We start from the raw sequence: 20,253 nt of genomic DNA, 5'->3' as shown, positions 1-20,253 counted from the left end.
TAACTTATTTAATGTGTGTTTGGGAAATAAAGCAGGTTTTCTTTCCTCCCACCCACAAGATTATACTGTAGGCGCTTCCTTTTGTTAAACGGTTTTCAGCCATTTAGATGTAACCATTTAATCATGTAACTACCACTGGTTCATTCTGTTCTCAAGAACGAATCTTGAATTGTAAAGTACCCAATAATTCTGCTTTACATGTGCCCCGTATAGGATTTTTACTACGGCTGAAAATAAAGTTACCTGAATCCATGTTTGTGTGTGAGACGCACCAATTACAAATACAGTATGTTCTTACACAACTAATATATTAGTCTCCCTTTTCTGGCTCCTGCTACCTGGTAGCAATGCTTCCATGAGGTCCGTTGTAGTGCTGGAAGAATACTAATGTACTGTCACATGTAATTCATTGTCTGTTTGCTGTTTGTAAAAACGTCTAAAGCAGCAGTTAAAAGAATGAAAATGATCAGAGTAACATCATATTGGAAGTATGACGCGTGTTATTACATGCTCAGTACCAACACTTAGAGCAAAGGTGCCAGTATACAAATGGCACCCTTCATATGTCACAGGGACAGGTAAACTGCCGATTAGTATGTGTCAAAAAGTAATTCAGACATTGTTAAAATATGTCATTAAGGAGCTTGATGTTAAGAGCCATGTCGGTCATATTCCTTTATTTCTAAGAACAGATTCTTTTCAAAGTAGTTAATATTTAAGTATAGTGTGGATTTCTTTTACTGTAAGAACCGACTTTGTAACTGGATTCACATTATATTAGGGCCCCGCTTCTCGGCGTTCCGCCAATACGGCGGTACCAAGAAGGGGGCTGCCATGTTTGCGCATGCACAGAATGGGGATGACCGGGTTTGCGCATGCACAGAAGGGGGGACTGCAAGTCTGTGCATGCGCAGAAAAGTAGGTGACGCTGAAAATCACCGGTTCCGCTTTTCGCCGATTTTTCGCTTTGCGGTGGCGCCATGGAATGGAATGAGCGGGGCCCTCCTACACAGTAAATCTCCTCATAGTGAGAATAAAGGGATTTATTCAGGGTCAACCAGAGTTAGTCACTGTCGCCCACAGTTTGCACCATTCACAAGAGTGGGTACAATAAAATGCAAAAGCCAGATCATTGATCTCAAAGATGTAACCCCATGGAAGGATCAAAATAAACTAATGGCAGCTACATGTTTAAATAGTTAAACTGAGTGATTAAAGCCTTCTATAAAATATACCACCAGTATTCCTAAGTATCACTTGATTGATATGCATTTGACTTTTCATGATGAGAACATTTGAATTTTCCCTTCAGCAATGCTTGTATCTGAGATGTAAAGTAACAGCCAGCAGAGCTACCCATATGCAGCATAAGCAGGTGTGTTTTAAGAAAGGCCCCAAAGGTGGAGAGAGAGGGTGCTAGTCGGGTACTGAGGGGAAGGGCATTCCAGAGGTGTGGGGCAGTCAGTGAGAAAGGGTTAAGCCGGGAGAGGGCTTTAGATACAAAGGGGTAGAGAGAAGACATCCTTGAGTAGAACACAAGAGTCGGGATGGTGCATAGCGAGAAATTAGGGCTGAGATGTAAGGAGGGGCAGAAGAGTGTAAAGCCTTAACAGCGAGGAGGAGAATTTTGTAAGTAATAAAGTTTAATTGGAAGCCAGGAGAGGGATTTCAGCAGGGATTTCAACTTCATGCTGTGTAAATAGTTACTGTATACAGGTATATGTACATTTTTATGTAGTGCCTACAATATTTGTAGGGCTTTACAAAATAAAACAGTAGAAGAGAAGAAGTTATAATTATGTTGTATATAGTATAGTATATAGTTATGTATTACTTCCTGGTAAAATATTTTATAAATAAATAAATAATGCAATAAGTACAGCAAACATAAAAAGCATAGGAGTCCCTGTTCTGCAGAGCTTACACTATATTATGATGTATACAAACCTGTCCCAATTCACTTTGCTAACGTTTTGACAAGATTCAGCGTTTAAGAAATTGAAGAAATGATTTATAGATTTAAAAGTAAATTATTTTAAGTATATTTATACAAATATTATGAAATTCGTCAAAATGTACTAAATTATTTCACCAGTCTACTTGCCAAATGTTTCTGCTAAATATTCACCTAAGTTGGTATCAAGAATCTTTTTAAGGGCTAAATTCACTAAAGATTGACCCGGCTGTGTTACAATGTGGCATGTTTAAGAGATGGGAGAGAGAGCCTGTTTTATTAGTCACAAGCAGTGGCAGATTTACACAAACGCCGGCCTTAGGCAGGTACCTGCTGCGCCCTCCTCCATCAGCGTCATTTGATGCGACGCCACTCATGTGCGAACGTTGCAGGCCAGCTGCGTATGCGCACGAGGGGTCGGCAAGTGCCAATGTATACCGCCCCCAAACTTTGACGCCCTGGCCCAGGCCTATGGGGCCTAATGGCAAATCCTCCACTGGTCACGTGTTATTTATATATATATCCCCTCAAACATACCTTTATACAACACTTGGAGAGACACCTGTACACAACAAAATAGTCACGCCTGGGAAATATGCTGGTATGGGGAGATTTGCATGTGCGCACACCTGGGAAATATGCTGATAGGAGGGATTTGCATGTGCGCACACCTGGGAAATATGCTGATAGGAGGGATTTGCATGTGCGCACACCTGGGAAATATGCTGATAGGGGGGATTTGCATGTGCACACACCTGGGAAATATGCTGATAGGGGGGATTTGCATGTGCACACACCTGGGAAATATGCTGATAGGGGAGATTTGCATGTGCACACACCTGGGAAATATGCTGATAGGGGGGATTTGCATGTGCACACACCTGGGAAATATGCTGCTGGGGGGATTTGCATGTGCACACACCTGGGAAATATGCTGATAGGGGGGATTTGCATGTGCACACACCTGGGAAATATGCTGATAGGGGGGATTTGCATGTGCACACACCTGGGAAATATGCTGATAGGGGGGATTTGCATGTGCACACACCTGGCAAATATGCTGATAGGAGGGATTTGCATGTGCACACACCTGGGAAATATGCTGATAGGGGTGATTTACATGTGCGCACACCTGGGAAATATGCTGATAGGGGAGATTTGCATGTGCGCACACCTGGGAAATATGCTGATAGGGGAGATTTGCATGTGCGCACACCTGGGAAATATGCTGATAGGGGAGATTTGCATGTGGGCACATCTGAGAAATATGCTGATAAGGGAGATTTGCATGTGCGCACACCTGGCAAATATGCTGATAGGGGAGATTTGCATGTGCACACACACCTGGGAAATATGCTGATAAGGGAGATTTGCATGTGCGCACACCTGGGAAATATGCTGATAGGGGAGATTTGCATGTGCACACACCTGGGAAATATTCTGATAGGGGAGATTTGCATGTGCACACACCTGGGAAATATTCTGATAGGGGAGATTTGCATGTGCACACACCTGGGAAATATGCTGATAGGGGAGATTTGCATGTGCACACACACCTGGGAAATATGCTGATAGGGGAGATTTGCATGTGCACACACACCTGGGAAATATTCTGATAGGGGAGATTTGCATGTGCACACACACCTGGGAAATATTCTGATAGGGGAGATTTGCATGTGCACACACCTGGGAAATATGCTGATAGGGGTGATTTGCATGTGCACACACCTGGGAAATATGCTGATAGGGGTGATTTGCATGTGCACACACCTGGGAAATATGCTGATAGGGGTGATTTGCATGTGCACACACCTGGAAAATATGCTGATAGGGGTGATTTGCATGTGCACACTTTTTAAAATTAAGCGAATTACATTTTTTTTGATCAATCCACGAATATTCACAGAGAATGTGAATGTTGGCGAATAATTCGTCCATCCCTAGTATAAAGTGCAGATGGGGAAATGTGTCAAAATTCCACCCGCAAATTCTTCGCTTTGTTTTTGACAAAATTCAATTCGCAGTCATATATTCGACCTCGATTTTGGTAAGGTAAAATGTGGGTGAATGTTACTTAAACCTGCCGTCATTTTCACTTCGCCCTCCCTTTTTTCTGAATGTCATCATGTTCGATCACGGCGAATGTTAAAACAAAAATTCAAAATCCCATTCGTTTTATTCGATTAAGTTGCGAATGTCCACACAAATAGCCCCTAAGTCCGACATTCGCACCTTCAGCCAAACACCAGCCTGGGCAATACAAATCTGGCAATACTTTTTGGCGGTAGCCCAATATCGCCAGGTATCGGAGTTTAGTGGGAAGCGCGTATATAGGGGATTCGCTGTATTTTATTTGCATGCATTTGCATTCTAATTTGTTATACTGACAATAAATTCAATGCTCTTGCATATGTAATTAGGCAGATGCATACTCATTTGCATGGTAATTAGGTAGATGCATACTCATTTGCATGGTAATTAGGTCGGTGCATACTCATTTGCATGGTAATTAGTGATCCTAACGTTAAGATTAGCCCACACTTATCCCGCACTGGTACCTTTCCCTCCTCCTTCAAACATGTGTAGCCAGGTCCCCCCTCTGTTTGTGAGCCCCCCCTTTTGGGTACTCACCATGCGGCCGATCGTGGGGAGGTGTGTGGGCATGTGCGCGCGTGACACGTTTTCTCCATGCTGGGGCCGGTTGCCGGAGACGCGTGCGGCCTGTTGCTAGGGCCGCGGTCGGGTTGCGAGGCGTGCCGGCGGTTCCCGGTGCAGGGCGCCGCCATGACAGTTCTTCGCGCATGCGCAAACTGCCGATGCGACGGGAGGCCCTAATGTAGATCTCGCATGCGCGGTACAAGCGCGCGAAATGCCACCAATCAGAGGAGGGCTCTGTAAGGGGACTTCAAGTCCCACGAGCCTCTGGAGCGGCCCCATGATGCCTGGGAGCTAATAGGGCTGCAGGAGCTCTCTGCTGGCAACAAATAGATACAATTCGCGGGGTTTGGGAGAGAGGAGTTGGTGACCGGAGCAGCTAGGGGAAGGAGGTAGGGTGCAGGAGTCAGTGACTCCCTGCACTAGGCCAGCAACCCCCCCTAGGCCCCAGATTGGTCCTGAGTCCCTCTGATAGCTTGTGGTGCTATAGGGACAGGCCCTAGGTTAGGGACCCTGCCCCATTAGCTGTTTGCTAGTTAGGGACACAGCGGACGCTGCGTTTCCCACCACGAGGCTTGGGCTCAAGCCCACGCATTAAAGAGAGCTGGACTATCTTCACGGAGGCCAAGCAAGCAGTGACTGCGGCCTGCTGGCAGCAGCCAGATCCTCGCCAAGGTACAGACGGTGCAGAGCTGTGGTGATATTATCCACGCCGGAATTCACCCCACGCGTAGGAGGATATCCCGGCGGACCCAACCCCAGTGGTATAGCAGCACCCGTGGCTGGAGCCAGGGCAGGTACCGTTAAAAGTGCACCGACAAGGCCTATCATCAGACATAGTGACTGCGCAGTCCCACACGTACATGTATATGACTTGGTAGTGTGAGACAGTGGGATTACGGGACACGGGGTGGGATCCTTCCATGGGAAGGGCGGCATAAAGTGTTGGCGTCCGCCGTGGCGCATAAAGTATTGGCATCTGCCGTGGCGCATAAAGTGTTGGCGTCCGCCGTGGCGCAAGATTGCGGTAGCGTCTTGAGAGACGCCGTGATTAGTGTCTCCTTTAAAGAGGGACACCTGTTGTTATGGTATTGATGTGAGATGTTGTATGGCATGTTAGTAAATGGTATTAGTTATTATACCTCACCGTGTATGTGATTATTGTGATTGTCCTGCGAGGAACCACTCCCCCTCTGTTGGGAGCCATCGCAGGTGGAGGCGCTGCACCGATGTAAGTGATTACCCCTAGTATAATTGCCCCAGGTTCCCGGTGGCGGAAGCTCAGCCCTCCTGCAAGCCAACAGGTAAAGCACCACACCTGGTAACATTGTATGTTCCCTTTCACCCCACACTATATCTGCGATTGGGGGGGGGGGAATACCCGTTACACATGCAACAGAAATACCATTACTCAAAAACAGCAGGCTTGACCCTACCTGTCTTTCTAACTGTCTCCCTCCTGCCTTTTGCCTCTAAACTCCTTGAACATCTTGTATTCTCTTGCTTCCTCCATTTTCTCAACACCCATTCTCTCTTAGACCCTCTACAATCTGGCTACCGCACTGGTCACTCCACTGAAACAGCCCTCACTAAAATAACTAAAGACCTCCATGCTGCCAAAGACAGAGGTCATTACACTCTGCTCAAATTACTCGGCCTCTCTGCAGGATTTGATTCAGTGGACCACCCTCATCTCCTTCACATTCTCCATACTCTTGGCATTAGTAATAAACCTTTATCCTGGATCTCCTCTTACCTCTCCCATTGTACTTTCAGTGTCTCTTCTGCTAACACCACCTCCTATTCTACTGACCTCTCTGTGGGGTACCCCAGGGCTCTGTCCTGGGACCTCTTCTCTTTTCTATGTACACACTCTCTCTAGGTGACCTAATCATAACTCCTGAGTTCCAGAATCACTCTACTCTTTCCTAAATCTGTCTCAGGGCCTCCCCTGCTGAAATCCCTCTCCTGGCTTCCTATCTAATCCCATACCACCCATTCAATTCTCCTCCTCACTTTTAAAGCTTTACAGTCTTCTGCCCCTCCTTACATCTCAGCCCTAATTTCTCGCTACGCACCATCCTGACTCTTGTGTTCCACTCAAGGATGTCTTCTCTCTACCCCTTTGTATCTAAAGTCCTCTCCCACCTTAAACCTTTCTCACCGACTGCCCCACACCTCTGGAATGCCCGTCCTCTCAATACCCAACTAGCACCCTCTCTATCCACCTTTAAGACCCACTTTAAAACACACCTGCTTAACGAAGCATATGGCTAGCTCCGTGAATAACACTATACACCTGATACATAAAGCTTGGCCCATTGCAGACGCACTTACCAGTATGCCCTCCTACTGTATCTGTATGTTCCTCCTACCAATTAGATTGTAAGCTCTTCGGAGCCGGGACTCCTTTTCCTAAATGTTACTTTTAGGTCTGAAGCACTTATTCCCATGATCTGTTATTTGTATTATTTGTTATTTATATGATTGTCACGTGTATTACTACTGTGAAGCGCTATGTACATTAATAGCACTAGATAAATAAAGACATGCATACATACATTTCCACTGGTAGGGAATGCACAGACTTGTGCTTCTGTTGCCTTTCAACAACTTTCCAGCATCAAAAACACACCAGTTGTATTTAAAATCTGCCAGTTCATAGTAGCCATATATGAACTGGCCACAGAACTGTATTCAAATACTTTAAATAGTTTATAAAACAACACATGCAAACTATTTCCTTGCTAAGGAAGCATCTCTATTATATGGAAGGTTTAGTTTAAGAACACTTAAGGATGCTAAAAGCATTTGCTTTGTTCTGTAAGGATATAATGGGTAATAAACGTAAATGAAATAATTGTAACCTATTCACGTTTTCTTCTGCTTTGCTCCATCTTTCCAAAGGCTAATAAGCTAATAAGCTTGCTGTTATAATATGTATTGGCTTTATTTTTTGTCACATGGCTCCTCAGCTCTTTTCAAGGTAACCTTGATTATATTGTTAGACTGTCTGTAGTCGTTTTTATTCAGTATCTTTCTTCATTGATTCGACTGCATCCTCTAACACAATAAATTGTTTCTTATGGCAATGTAAGTTCTAATTTAGTTGGGTTTAACTAGAGTCAAATGATTCCCTGGTTACATTAGTGGGCAAATACACGTGAGTTTGTGTAATGGTGTTAAATCTGAGGTGAAAATGTTACATACAGAGAGGCATCAGGAGCTAATTATAGGGCTTTTACTTTACAGCGTTTATTAATGGCTTGTCTGAATCATGCAGTTCACACTGTGCTATGCACCTACATTCTAATATGACCCCATGCACAGTAACATTTCTGAAACAGCCTCACTGTTCTAGACAGGAATTCCATGGTAGTAACTGAAATTAAATTAAACAGAGGTGTTTTTTTCATGGGACTTCAATGCACCCAAAAAATATTGCACAGCCTGATTTCCCGCAAAGGGTTCGAGCGAGGTTATATCAGTCCCTTCAACATGCAGCACATGAAAATAGGTACGCTTTGTTCCTCTGGCAGTGAAGTAAGGAGCTTCAAACCAAACAACTTACTGTGTGCATTTTACTATGTGCAAGGCATATTCTATTAAGGGTTGACACTTTCATTTGCGTTTTGTATACGGTTACGGTTAGAAAAAAGTTGTATTTTGGTGTTGGTTTTGGTTCCGCCAAAATAGATTTGTTTGGTTTTAGATTTTAGTTTAAAAAAAAAAAAGGAACCTCTAAAAAATGAAAAACAGATCCACTTTTCTAGTAGTAAAGCTATTTAATTATAGCAGAAATGTGTTAGATCTAGCCATTGGGAGCAGGAAACAATTGATATTTCATTGGTCTTCTCACACTGGATGAAACTGCTGTTTCCCAACATGTAGAGGACATAGAAAACAGTTACAGGTAGGGCCGCCAACAGGGGGGGGGGGGGGAACGCCATAACCCGGAAGTCTGAGAGAGAGAGAGGGGGGTAAGTCTGAGACAGAAAAGGGAGAGAGAGAAAAGGGGGAGAGAGAAGAAGGGAGAGAGAGAAGAAGGGAGAGAGAAGAAGGAGGGTGGGGAGAGAAAAGAGGGGAAGAGTGTGAGAGAGAAGAGGGGAAGAGTGTGAGATAAGAGGGGAAGAGTGTGAGAGAGAAGAGGGGAAGAGTGCGAGAGAGAAGAGGGGAAGAGTGTGAGAGAGAAGAGGAGAAGAGTGTGAGAGTAGAGGGGAAGAGTGTGAGAGAGAAGAGGGGAAGAGTGAGAGAGAAGAGGAGAAGAGTGTGAGAGTAGAGGGGAAGAGTGTGAGAGAGAAGAGGAGAAGAGTGTGAGAGTAGAGGGGAAGAGTGTGAGAGTAGAGGGGAAGAGTGTGAGAGAGAAGAGGGGAAGAGTGTGAGAGAGTAGAGGGGAAGAGTGTGAGAGTGTGAGAGAGAAGAGGGGAAGAGTGTGAGAGAGAAGAGGGGAAGAGTGTGAGAGAGAAGAGGGAAAGAGTGTGAGAGAGAAGAGGGGAAGAGTGTGAGAGAGAAGAGGAGAAGAGTGTGAGAGTAGAGGGGAAGAGTGTGAGAGAGAAGAGGGGAAGAGTGTGAGAGAGTAGAGGGGAAGAGTGTGAGAGAGTAAGGAGAAGAGTGTGAGAGAATAGAGAGGAAGAGTGTGAGAGTAGAGGGGAAGAGTGTGAGAGAGAAGAGGAGAAGAGTGTGAGAGTAGAGGGGAAGAGTGTGAGAGTAGAGGGGAAGAGTGTGAGAGAGAAGAGGGGAAGAGTGTGAGAGAGTAGAGGGGAAGAGTGTGAGAGTGTGAGAGAGAAGAGGGGAAGAGTGTGAGAGAGAAGAGGGGAAGAGTGTGAGAGAGAAGAGGGAAAGAGTGTGAGAGAGAAGAGGGGAAGAGTGTGAGAGAGAAGAGGAGAAGAGTGTGAGAGTAGAGGGGAAGAGTGTGAGAGAGAAGAGGGGAAGAGTGTGAGAGAGTAGAGGGGAAGAGTGTGAGAGAGTAAGGAGAAGAGTGTGAGAGAATAGAGAGGAAGAGTGTGAGAGAGTAGAGGGGAAGAGTGTGAGAAAGTAGAAGGGAAGAGTGTGAGAGAGAAGAGGGGAAGAGTGTGAGAGAGTAGAGGGGAAGAGTGTGAGAAATTAGAAGGGAAGAGTGTGAGAGAGAAGAGGGGGAAGAGTGTGAGAGAGAAGAGGGGAAGAGTGTGAGAGAGAAGGGGGAAGAGTGTGAGAGAGTAGAGGGGGAGAGAAAGGGAGATGCATAGAAGAGGGAGAAAAGGGGGAGATAGAAGTGGGACAGAGTGGGTGTGTTCGAGAGAAGGGGGAGAGAGAGACAGAGAGGGGAATATTCTAAGAGAGGGGGATATGTGTGAAAGAGGTGTGTGTTAGAGAGGGGAGGTGATAGAGAAGAGGAGGAGAGTGAGAGAGAAGAGGAGGAAGGATATAATTTGATAGAGGGAGAGGGGGTATAATTTGATAGAGGGGATATGTGTGAAAGAGGGGGTGGTTGAGAGAGAAGAGGGGGAGAGTGAAAGAGAACAGGGGGAGAGAGAAAGAGAACAGGGGGAGAGAGAGCACTTCAGCACAGGAGGCTCAGTATTCGACAATAAAATCATGCAAACCTAGGGTGCAAACTGGAGCTGGTATTGCACTGCTGGTGTATTTTGTAAAAGTTGTGTAGTATAATAATAATAATAATAATAGCATGTTCTTGTATAGTGCTGCTAGTTTTACATAGCGCTTTACAGGGTCCCCACCCTGTGGAGCTTACAATCTATGTTTTTTGTGTGCCTGAGGCACAGGGAGATACAGTGACTTGCCCAAGGACACAAGGAGCCAACACCGAGAATTGAACCAGGCTTCCCCTGCTCTTAAATTCAGTGCTAGTCAGTGTTGTTACTCACTGAGCCGCTCCTTCTCCTGTATGATTATCATGGTATCATGGTTTCATGGTTAATCTTCTTTAATTTATATACTTAACCTCCTATAATCTCTCTCTACTAGAAACATGTCACCATTATCAGAAAATAAAGTAGCTACTACTTGTAGCCAAATACTGTAGATCTTACAGCCAAGCTGTCAGCATTTGTATTTTCCCTAATAATAATAATAAAAACTTTCATGAAAGACTGATATTGTCCCTGAAAAAACACAATACAGTACTGTACTGTAGTTCAGTATGGATTTGAGTTTGTTTATAGAACATATTGTGTGTGGAGAAACAGTTTTGCCTTCATTAGCAGAACCTCCCTGCTTTTTAATTTACTTCTATATATGCTTTCTGTGACTCAGACAATGGCTTCTGTACTCAGAAAGCCATATATAATAATCCTATTCATCACCATGAAATAATTGGTTTATAAAGGTACTGGTGAAAGGTGGAGTAGATTTACTCAGCTTGTTGAAATAATATTTAATCTATTCCCAGCTGAGACAAGGTGAACACATGGCTCTCAGTGTAAATACTACAGTTGCTTAATTCAGTGATCCATTCAGGGGTTGAGTTTGAGGTTTGTGTAAATCTGAATTCCGCTGGGCTAGAAGTGCAGTTTCGACTGGTTGCTATCTTTTGGTCATTTAATACTTGTCTTCAAAACTATAGAGACTTTCATTCAAACACAATAACACAGATAAAGGTCTACAAGTATCATATTAAATAGCAGATATTCTGATTGATTGAAAGCAGAGTTTTAAAATAAATAATCTTTAAACATGAATTTGATAGATTTTTCTCACATTTGTATGTAACACAAATACAGGCAGCTAAAGATAATGTATCACCTCCTAATGTATCCGGAGATCATTGAAACAATTTAATACAATAATCCTTTATCGAATAATCACGTTTTGTGATTGTTACCCCACAGATTATTCTGACCCAAATGAATTAATGACTGGCATACATAATTATATGTAATGTTATCATACTGTATATTATCATAATCTTAAAGCAGTAATTCTGTTTTACATTTATTTATTTGAGTTATAGGATGGAAGCAGGGGGTCTCCAGAGCTGGACCCCGTTAATCTCACCTCCGTGGACCCCCTGCTTCCCAAGATACTTGCATCCATAGGGGGTGCCGGTAACATCTCCGGCTGGGCTATGTGGGGCTATCGAAATGGCGGCTTCAAATGTCCCGCGTCATTTGGACCAATAGGAAGCTCTGACGTCAACCCTTAGGGCTTCCTATTGGACCCCGTGACAAAGCCATTTAAACCTGCAGAGCTGCTACCAGTACCCCCTACGGAGGTAATTATCTCAGGAAGCAAGGGGTCTCCAAAACTAAAATTAACATGGTTGAGCTCCAGAGACCTACTTCTTCCGTTCTAGGGGGATTTTGTTTTTGTTTTTTGGGGGAGAGGGGGGGGGGGCGGGGGGCAAAGGAGGAATATGCTCTTGTAAATATGAGCCAACATCACATTTTTTGTTTTTATTAAGAATTCATATTTTTAAAATACCTAATATGTTTTAACGTTTTGAATAAATAGCTGGCCTTGAGTGGGTTTGTACTTGGGATGGGTTCAAAATCCGAACATCGGGAACGTTCGTGACGTTGGTTGAGATGTCCTAGTCGAACTCCAGGAAAAAGTTTGTAATCAGAGCGAAACACCCTCGAATGACTCATCCTTGGATTCCTTTTGGAATCACTGGGTAAACTTTTGGATTTGTGAATGAAAAACGTGCAAACGTATACACAAAACTTCAAATTTCCCATATTTTATTTTTTTACAGTCTCCTTTTTTTCCATAACTTTTTGGGGAAATCCCAAACCAAAACCAATCAAGTTATGATGAAACAAAAACACAAACAGGATTTAGAGATCAAAATAAAACACCAGGGAAAGTGCCCACCCTTTAATTCCATCACCTAGGTCTGGCAACACACGCAGGGGTTTAAGGAAACTCCAGTGAAAAAGAAATTTGGAAGCTAAAAAGGTATCAATCACTCTTTGCATGCCCACACCAGAAAATGTCATTCCTATAGTTTATGATGTTGTAATGTAGACACTAAAACAGACTCACAAGAACCTGTCTAAGACATGTAAATGCTTTTGTATTCACTCCATTATAGTATATTAGCAAACCATCTGCACAAACAGTTTTTGCAATGTATGTTCTCATATGACGGGGAGACCAACTGATATATGATTCAAGCCTATTCTGTGGAATTCAATGCATCATAGTTTAATAACACAGCTCTAGAGATGTTCAAATGACTCCAAAAGGGGTACGTGAATTTCCCCCACATTTTGCCAAATTTCACATTAGCACGCTTTCCCACCTTCCCAAAATACCCTATTTCAGGGTCTGGACTTTGGATATTTGGCAAAAGTTTTTATTTAAAAAAAAAAGGCCATTTTCGCCAGCATCGCAAACGTACAAAAAAAGTTGCACATCTCTACACAGAACTCGATAAGAATAACAGTTTCAGTGCAATTTGGACTGAGATTAAAAAGTAACACATTTTCTAACAGTTGCTAATTTTATGGTGCGTGGAACTTGTTTAACAGAAAGAAAATATAGTAGAATGAATGAATGGTTAAAAAAAAGGGGGGTTGAAATATAGTATAGCAGGAATATTATATATATTATATATATATATATATATATATATATATTTATATATATATATATATATATATATATATATATATATATAAACACATCTTGTGGGAGCGTGTCTGGAGTCTGGAAACAATCATTGTGTAGTGTTCTTTGCATCTGAGACTTTTATTGCACGCCGAGCCGCAGACTGCGCCTTCTGCTGCTTTTTTGTTTTACGAAAGTAAAAATGTGAAAATCTACTGATAAGCCAAAATAATAAAAACTTAATGGAATGTCAGTGCTTTTTTTTCTAATATAGTTCAAGTTATAACACAGAACATATGTATTCTTGGCCCTAATCACCTTGTCGAGTTAAACTGTATATTCAAATTCATTTACATGACACATGATCTAATACTGGAGAACAACAAACCATTGTAGTGTTAATTGAAAACTCAGAGCTAAAAGCCAGAAGAAACCACAGGGCTGATTGTTGAGTGTCCCGGAGAAAGGGATTTATTCCCACACCTGCAGTTGGTCCATAACACTAACATTGTTACCAGCATCTGGGTCTAATCAGTATAAATGCATTGATATGCTGCTCCTGTGGCACATAAATTTAGCATTACATTCATTTTAAAGGCTCCCTCTTTCATTTTTAAGGACAAGATAGATTCATGGCTCCGCTGAGTCTAACAAAGTAGAAACCGCAACGAGAGTAAGTTACTGCCTTGTTTCTTACCTACCAATACTAGATGATACATAAAGAATGGAATTGTATATACACAACTCGGGCTATCAAAATGCACATGGACAGGGCAACTTGCACAAGAAAATAGTAGCCCTGAGCCCCTGCCCCCCTCCTTCCTGACGACAGGGCTAGGCTCCCCCTTCCCTCCTTTTCTTAGCACTGCCTCATTTCCTCCGATCCCTCTCCCCTCTTACCGCCTGGTGGTTATGCGGTGGCGACGGGAGGTTACGTAGGACCTGGGCAGGGACGGGAAACCATTTGGTGCCCTGGCAGGAAAGTTGAAGATGTCAGCAACGTCGTACAGGGCCGGGTCGGGTCGGGTCGAGCGGCTGCAGAACAAGGCTCGATCAAAAGAGGAGGGTTGGCTGCAGCACCAGCTGGTAGGCCTGCTCGCACGTGTATGAGAGGCTGGAGGCACTGACAGGTCGGAAGGACCCCGCGCGGAGACAGGGGAGGCATCGGAGAGGCGCATGCTCAGATGCACAAGGTCGCCGGTGAGGCTTTATGAGGAGCAGAAGAGGGGTTCAGGGCCTCGAGTGACCCCATCGGATGCACGAGACCCACCTTAGTGGTGCGCTGGTCAAACTGCAAGGAGGTCACAGATGGGAGTGGAGAAGCCTGGTACAGCTATAAGAATGGCTTGGGGTGACAGAAGGGCCCCAGCCCCTGTGTCTCCACCAACTCCTCTAGTTTTAATTATCCTTTCCTTTACTTAGATCACAGGTGGGTGAAGCTCAGCCTAGGCCCTGGAAAGCCTGAAGTATTAGGAAAGCTTTCTCTGAGTAAGGCAGGTCAAGGGGATTCATTAGCACTGTGTGGGGGCCAGCAGAGGTGCTACTCTTTCAGGATCCTCAAGCCAGGGCTTGGAGGGATTACCCCAGGCACTGGAGAGGGAGTCGCTGGGGAGTAGGCGGGGCAGTAGATTTGGAAGCTATCCTAAGGGGGATGCTGGAGGCCTTAGAACGTTAGAGGAAGGCCTTACAGGGGTGCAAATGAGGTTATAAACTACCCCTATCACAACTGGGCTTGCTTCACCGCCGTGGTTGGCGTGTAAGGGTTCCAGTCCTGGGTTTTGCTGGAATTTGCCCTTACGTGGCCGTTGCAGCCATCTTTGATCCTGGCAAACTTATTCCTGGACTTGTTAATTGGCTGCACCTGTTCCAGGGCTTTAAATAGCAGTCAGTTACTCCCAGCCCTGACCCGAGCATGGTATTCTATTCCATGTGTTCCTGGACCATGTGAGTTCTTGTTTCTGTGTATTAGTCCTGTACCTGTGTATTAGCCCCGTTCCTGTGTATTAGCCCCGTTCCTGTGTATTAGCCCCGTTCCTGTGTATTAGCCCCGTTCCTGTGTATTAGCCCCGTTCCTGGGTATTAGCCCCGTTCCTGGGTATTAGCCCTGTTCCTGTGGATTCCCTGTTGCCAACCCCAGCATGTATCCTGATCTTGCACCTTTGCCATCTGCCTGCATCTTGAATACAATTTAATCTAACAGGACTCTGTCCCCTGGTTCTGGTTGGTGATCATATACCCATAACTCAGCTCTGCGGGTCCACTTCCTATCGGAGACGAGCATCGATATATGGCAGCGGCATAGGTTGTAGTTAATGAGGCAGGGGTCTCACCCCCCCCCCAGGTATATTTCATAGAGGGGTGTGTGTGTGTCTCTGTGACTGTGTGTGTGTGTGTCCGACTGCCCGACATTCTTTAAAATGTCCCATTTTGTTGTGGCTGTCCCGATTTTGACATCAGAGAGGGGGGGGGCAGCAGAGATCAGAGAATGCAAGGAGGAGAGCAGGTGGGGCAGCAAAGAGCAGAGAATGCAGGGAGGAGAGCAGAAACAGAGCAGGGGGGGGCAGCACAAAAAAAAGCACACAAATCAACCATGTGCAGTCAAACGCACAGTGTCGCAGTCAAAAGCTACAGCACAGATTGAAAATCGTAATATCAAGATTTTTTAGGCAGGCTTGTGGAGAAAATTAAAATTAAAAATGAGGAGAAAAAAATAATATATTTTTTTTTGGTCACTCACTCTTGAACTTCGCAAGCAAGCAGTGGCGAAGTTACAGACGCATGCGCAGTAATCATCAGCTATATACTGTAGCTCCCATCACAAAGAGGATTACACGCAGGCGCAGAGAGGTGATGCTCGGCTAGGGACGGACGATTAAAAACACAATGGCAAGCTTTAAAAACGGAATGGTTCTGGAGAGGTGTCTGTCGATAAGAGGTTCAAATCCTTGAGCAAGCCTTGTGTGTGTGCGTGGGGGAGTGGGGTACAGGGTACAGCTGCATGAAGGATTAGTTTTTAGACGGTATTGCAGTATTGCAGACAGCGCTAATAAAATGCTAATATTACGAGCGCTAAAATACCGCAATACACTCCAGAAAAAAAAAACATACTGCATCTGCCTGCGGTTATCAGAGTTGCGCCGCTACGGCCGCACTAGAGTAAAGGCGTCCGCCACTGTATACTGACAATTATATACATAGGCCAAATGCCAGTCTGGGGTAAGTGATAACATTTGGCAATATTTATTGGCGGCAGTTTGATCTCACCAGGTATCAGAGTTTAGTGAAGAAGTAAGTTGGCATTATTTACTCATTTGTGTTATAAAAAACTGTAAAAAGCCTGTGGCATTAGTGAATAGATCGATAAAGAAAATTGGCATTAACAACGGAAAATGCTGTTTCCATTTATTGACCTTCAGTGAATGTAAGCCAATAAGCCATATTTACTAAGTGGTGCTAAGCTGTAAGGCACCTTAAAGGTCTCCCCATTAGCAAATTATTTCCCATGTCAAAAAGGTCCATTATGGATATTCATAAAAGTAAACGATCATCATAATGATTCAGATTGAGTTTTCATATATGCACATACAATGCAAAGATCTTCACCTAGTTTTTCATGACAATGTCTACATTTAGCCATTATACTATATCTGATGAAAAATGTATCACTAATGTACTCCAATTCCGCAATAGAACAATAATACCTCCAAATATATTCCTGAGAATATGCCACTTTACACTAAAACAACTTATAGTGTATTTTCATAATACCTGCTACCCCTGGTTCAATAATTACTCCACAGTACTGTACAGTATAGACTTGATTTATATACGGCCACGCATGTACATACTTTTCAGTGAAGCACACAGCTAGCAAACATCGATGACAATATGCTCACTACATTTCCAGCACACTTGGTTTTTTTTTATTAGCACAGAAGGATGTGTCTTTCCCTGCAATGTACATATTCCACAGTTCAGAAAGGTTGTATAAATCAATAATGTAAATGGCTACATAATGACCTATTGTTAGTGTGCGTGCCCAGAATGATGTCACAGGGGGGTAATGGAGCTACTGAATCAAAAAATGGCAGCTGTTTCCAATTTATTTGAGAGTCAGTTTGGACAGAAAATTAAATAAACACATAGAGAAGCAGGACAAGGGCAAGTCTTTGCACTATTCTTATGATCGTTTTAATTCAATCAGAAAAGTCAGCAGGCAGCTGATATTACGGTACACGGTTTCCTTAATTGCCTGTCCCCATCTCACAATGTTTGCACATGATCACTCTATTCTGGGCTCTGAGTATATTACATAAGAAAACACTAGATTGTTGTTGTAAATTAAAAGAACATTTGCACTTAAATAGCACTTCATCTGCAGCTCTGAAACATTCCACGGAAAACAGGTTTATACTCTGCGACAGTTTATTTGAACTAGTTGTAATATGTCTTTATTTTATCTCTCTTTGATGGATGAAGAATTTTGCCGACCTTGCCAGGATGTGAACCTGTGACCTTCAGGGTCCAGAAATAATCCAAGAAGCTTCAAAAAAAGTAAACTACCTTTCACATTATAATAAATCTACTGTTCATCGTTTTGGAAGTAGGAGGCTATTTCTGGAATAGGCACCAGTCATATCGGGGCAATTTACTAAAGCCCTTGTTTGAAAAGTCCATTCATTTTTTTAATGCTCTGTACATTTCCCATTCTTTTGCAACCACTTAAATAAACATGCTGGTCAGGATGTGCAGATCACCTTGGCAATGCAGTTGAAGCAGTGCTGGCATCTGTCTTAAAATTGACGGGGTTCCATTGGTAATTTGTGTTTCAAACAGCTGAAGACAAGCAAGATTCTGAATTAAATTGTCATACTTTAGTTAAAGGGCAATCATATAGTGGTGCATAAGTGTGCTCTAGGTCTATTATTATTATTATTACCACCATCATTGAGTAAGTCTACGCACAAGTCGATGCATGGAATACCATTTCCTATGAAAATGAAGGGATAGTTAATTTGTTTATTTACATAGGGCACATGTAACAATTTCAGTAGTTATGATGTGTTGATAATATAACCAGTGGCAATTAATATTTTAAATAAGTAATGATCTGTTAATATTAGGCACAGAAAAATGGAACCTAAGTATTAATTTGGATTACAAATGTATAGAATAAGACCTGAAGTTTAACCCAGCTTTAGAAAAAATCCTTTCATTAGTTGAAGTGAATATTAGACAAAAATGTAACTGCGTTAAACTCCAATTCCTGACTAATACTTCTCTGATCATTTAAAGAACTAATTATCGAATACTGAGCTACAGGAGAAAGTAGGCCGATTCTCTGATGGTTTCGCATCCATATGGAATTGGGATCAATCAAACCTCTTTGGTTGATGAACTCAGAAGAAATTACTTGGTCTTTCTCCAAGTTAGAAGGAAGAGAGTCAATATTTCACTTACGTATAAAATATAATGCTGAGAAACAAAGAGAGAAGAGTAATGGACTTCACATAACATAGCACTTAAAAAGTAACTTTGACTTATTTATTGGAGCAGTTATCAGTATGCCTGCCTAATCAAGTCAATTTGATTTTCATTCCTACTTGACAAAGAATTTAAAATAAATTGGCATAGACTCTTAGGAAAGTTATATCTGTAAAAAGGGATCATCTTATCACATGTAGACTTTGCATCCTTATGTATTATCAGGCAGTTATATTTTTATGCAAGCTTCCAGAGGCTAATGTGCTTTATAAACGACTTCCTGATATGCATGTCTCTAATTCTGAAATTATAAAAATCACGGGATGGGTAGAAATGGTTTTCTAATCCTGTACTGTATTCCATGTTTCTCTTGCCATGGAACAACGATATATACAAAGCAGACCATGCAGTGGTCGGATTTTGATGGCACTAGAGGTGCAGAGTACAACTACTTCTTTTACTGCTTCAGAGAATCACTAATATTTATTTCCATACTTACTGATCCACTTTATACTTAAATAAAAGATTACATATTTGTTTTCTAAGGGAAAATATTGCAGAAAGCTATGTAAAACATGTATGTATATCTTTATTTTTATAGCGCCAAAAGTGTACTCAGCGCTTCACATAGAATATAGTACAGGGAATAATAATAATACAATAAGCGCAGCAAAATCAGATAATAGGAAAGGAAATCCCTGCCCCGGAGAGCTTACAATCTAAGTGGTATGATGGGAGACTTACAGAGACAGCAGGTGAGGGAATAAGGGCAGCAGATAGTTGGTAGGTGTGTCTGGGTGTGGGACAATAGCCATGAGTGCAGGCTATTGGGATGCTTCATTTGTGAAGGGAGTTTTAAGGTTAGTCAGTATTAAATCAGATAGGTTAACACCATTAGCAGTGAAAGAGGTGGCAGGGAGGCGTGGGTGAGAGCAGGTGTGTATATGTCTGGGTTAAGGATTAGGAGAGATATCCCCAGCAGCAGGAAGGAGTAGATAGAGATTGTGAACGAGGATTTGATGGGGTGCTTTTTATTGAGGGGTAAAGAAGTTGTTGGGAAAGAGTTGTATAAATATTGGTGCAGTGTGTGGGCACAGACATAGGTGGAGGGGAGGAGAGATGAAGAAATGTGGATAGGAGGGGAGTGGGGAAGTTGGAGAGAACAGAAACGTTTACAAAGGAGTGAGGAAACAAATAGAAACAGTAACACTGCTTTTTGAAGTCTGGCGCAGTAAGAGTACGTTTATTTAAGCAACATTGATTAATGATAAAAAAAAGAAATTAGTCAAAGGCCCTAGTGACAGAATAGTACTTAGGTCTGTTAAAAGTAAGCAATCATATTCAATATCAAAGCTGTATAGTTCCAACAAGATCTTTTTCACATGAATTTGGAGTGTTGGGAAATGCACCTTCTCGAATCAGCACTGCAGAAATGTGTTTAGAAATAATTCTGGTTAGTATTTCATATCACAGGACTATGGTTTATTAGGATTAGCGAAAACAAGAAAAGGCATTGAAAGTTGTGTGGAGGTGCAGCCTCGGCCGCAGGGTCTGTAACACCCTCCACCTCCAACTACTTACAGAAAAGGACTTTCTCATATGAGAGAGAA

This window comes from Ascaphus truei, chromosome 5 (genome assembly GCF_040206685.1).
Source record: "Ascaphus truei isolate aAscTru1 chromosome 5, aAscTru1.hap1, whole genome shotgun sequence".
Taxonomy (NCBI): Eukaryota; Metazoa; Chordata; class Amphibia; order Anura; family Ascaphidae; genus Ascaphus; species Ascaphus truei.
Note: the sequence above shows the minus strand (reverse complement) of the source record.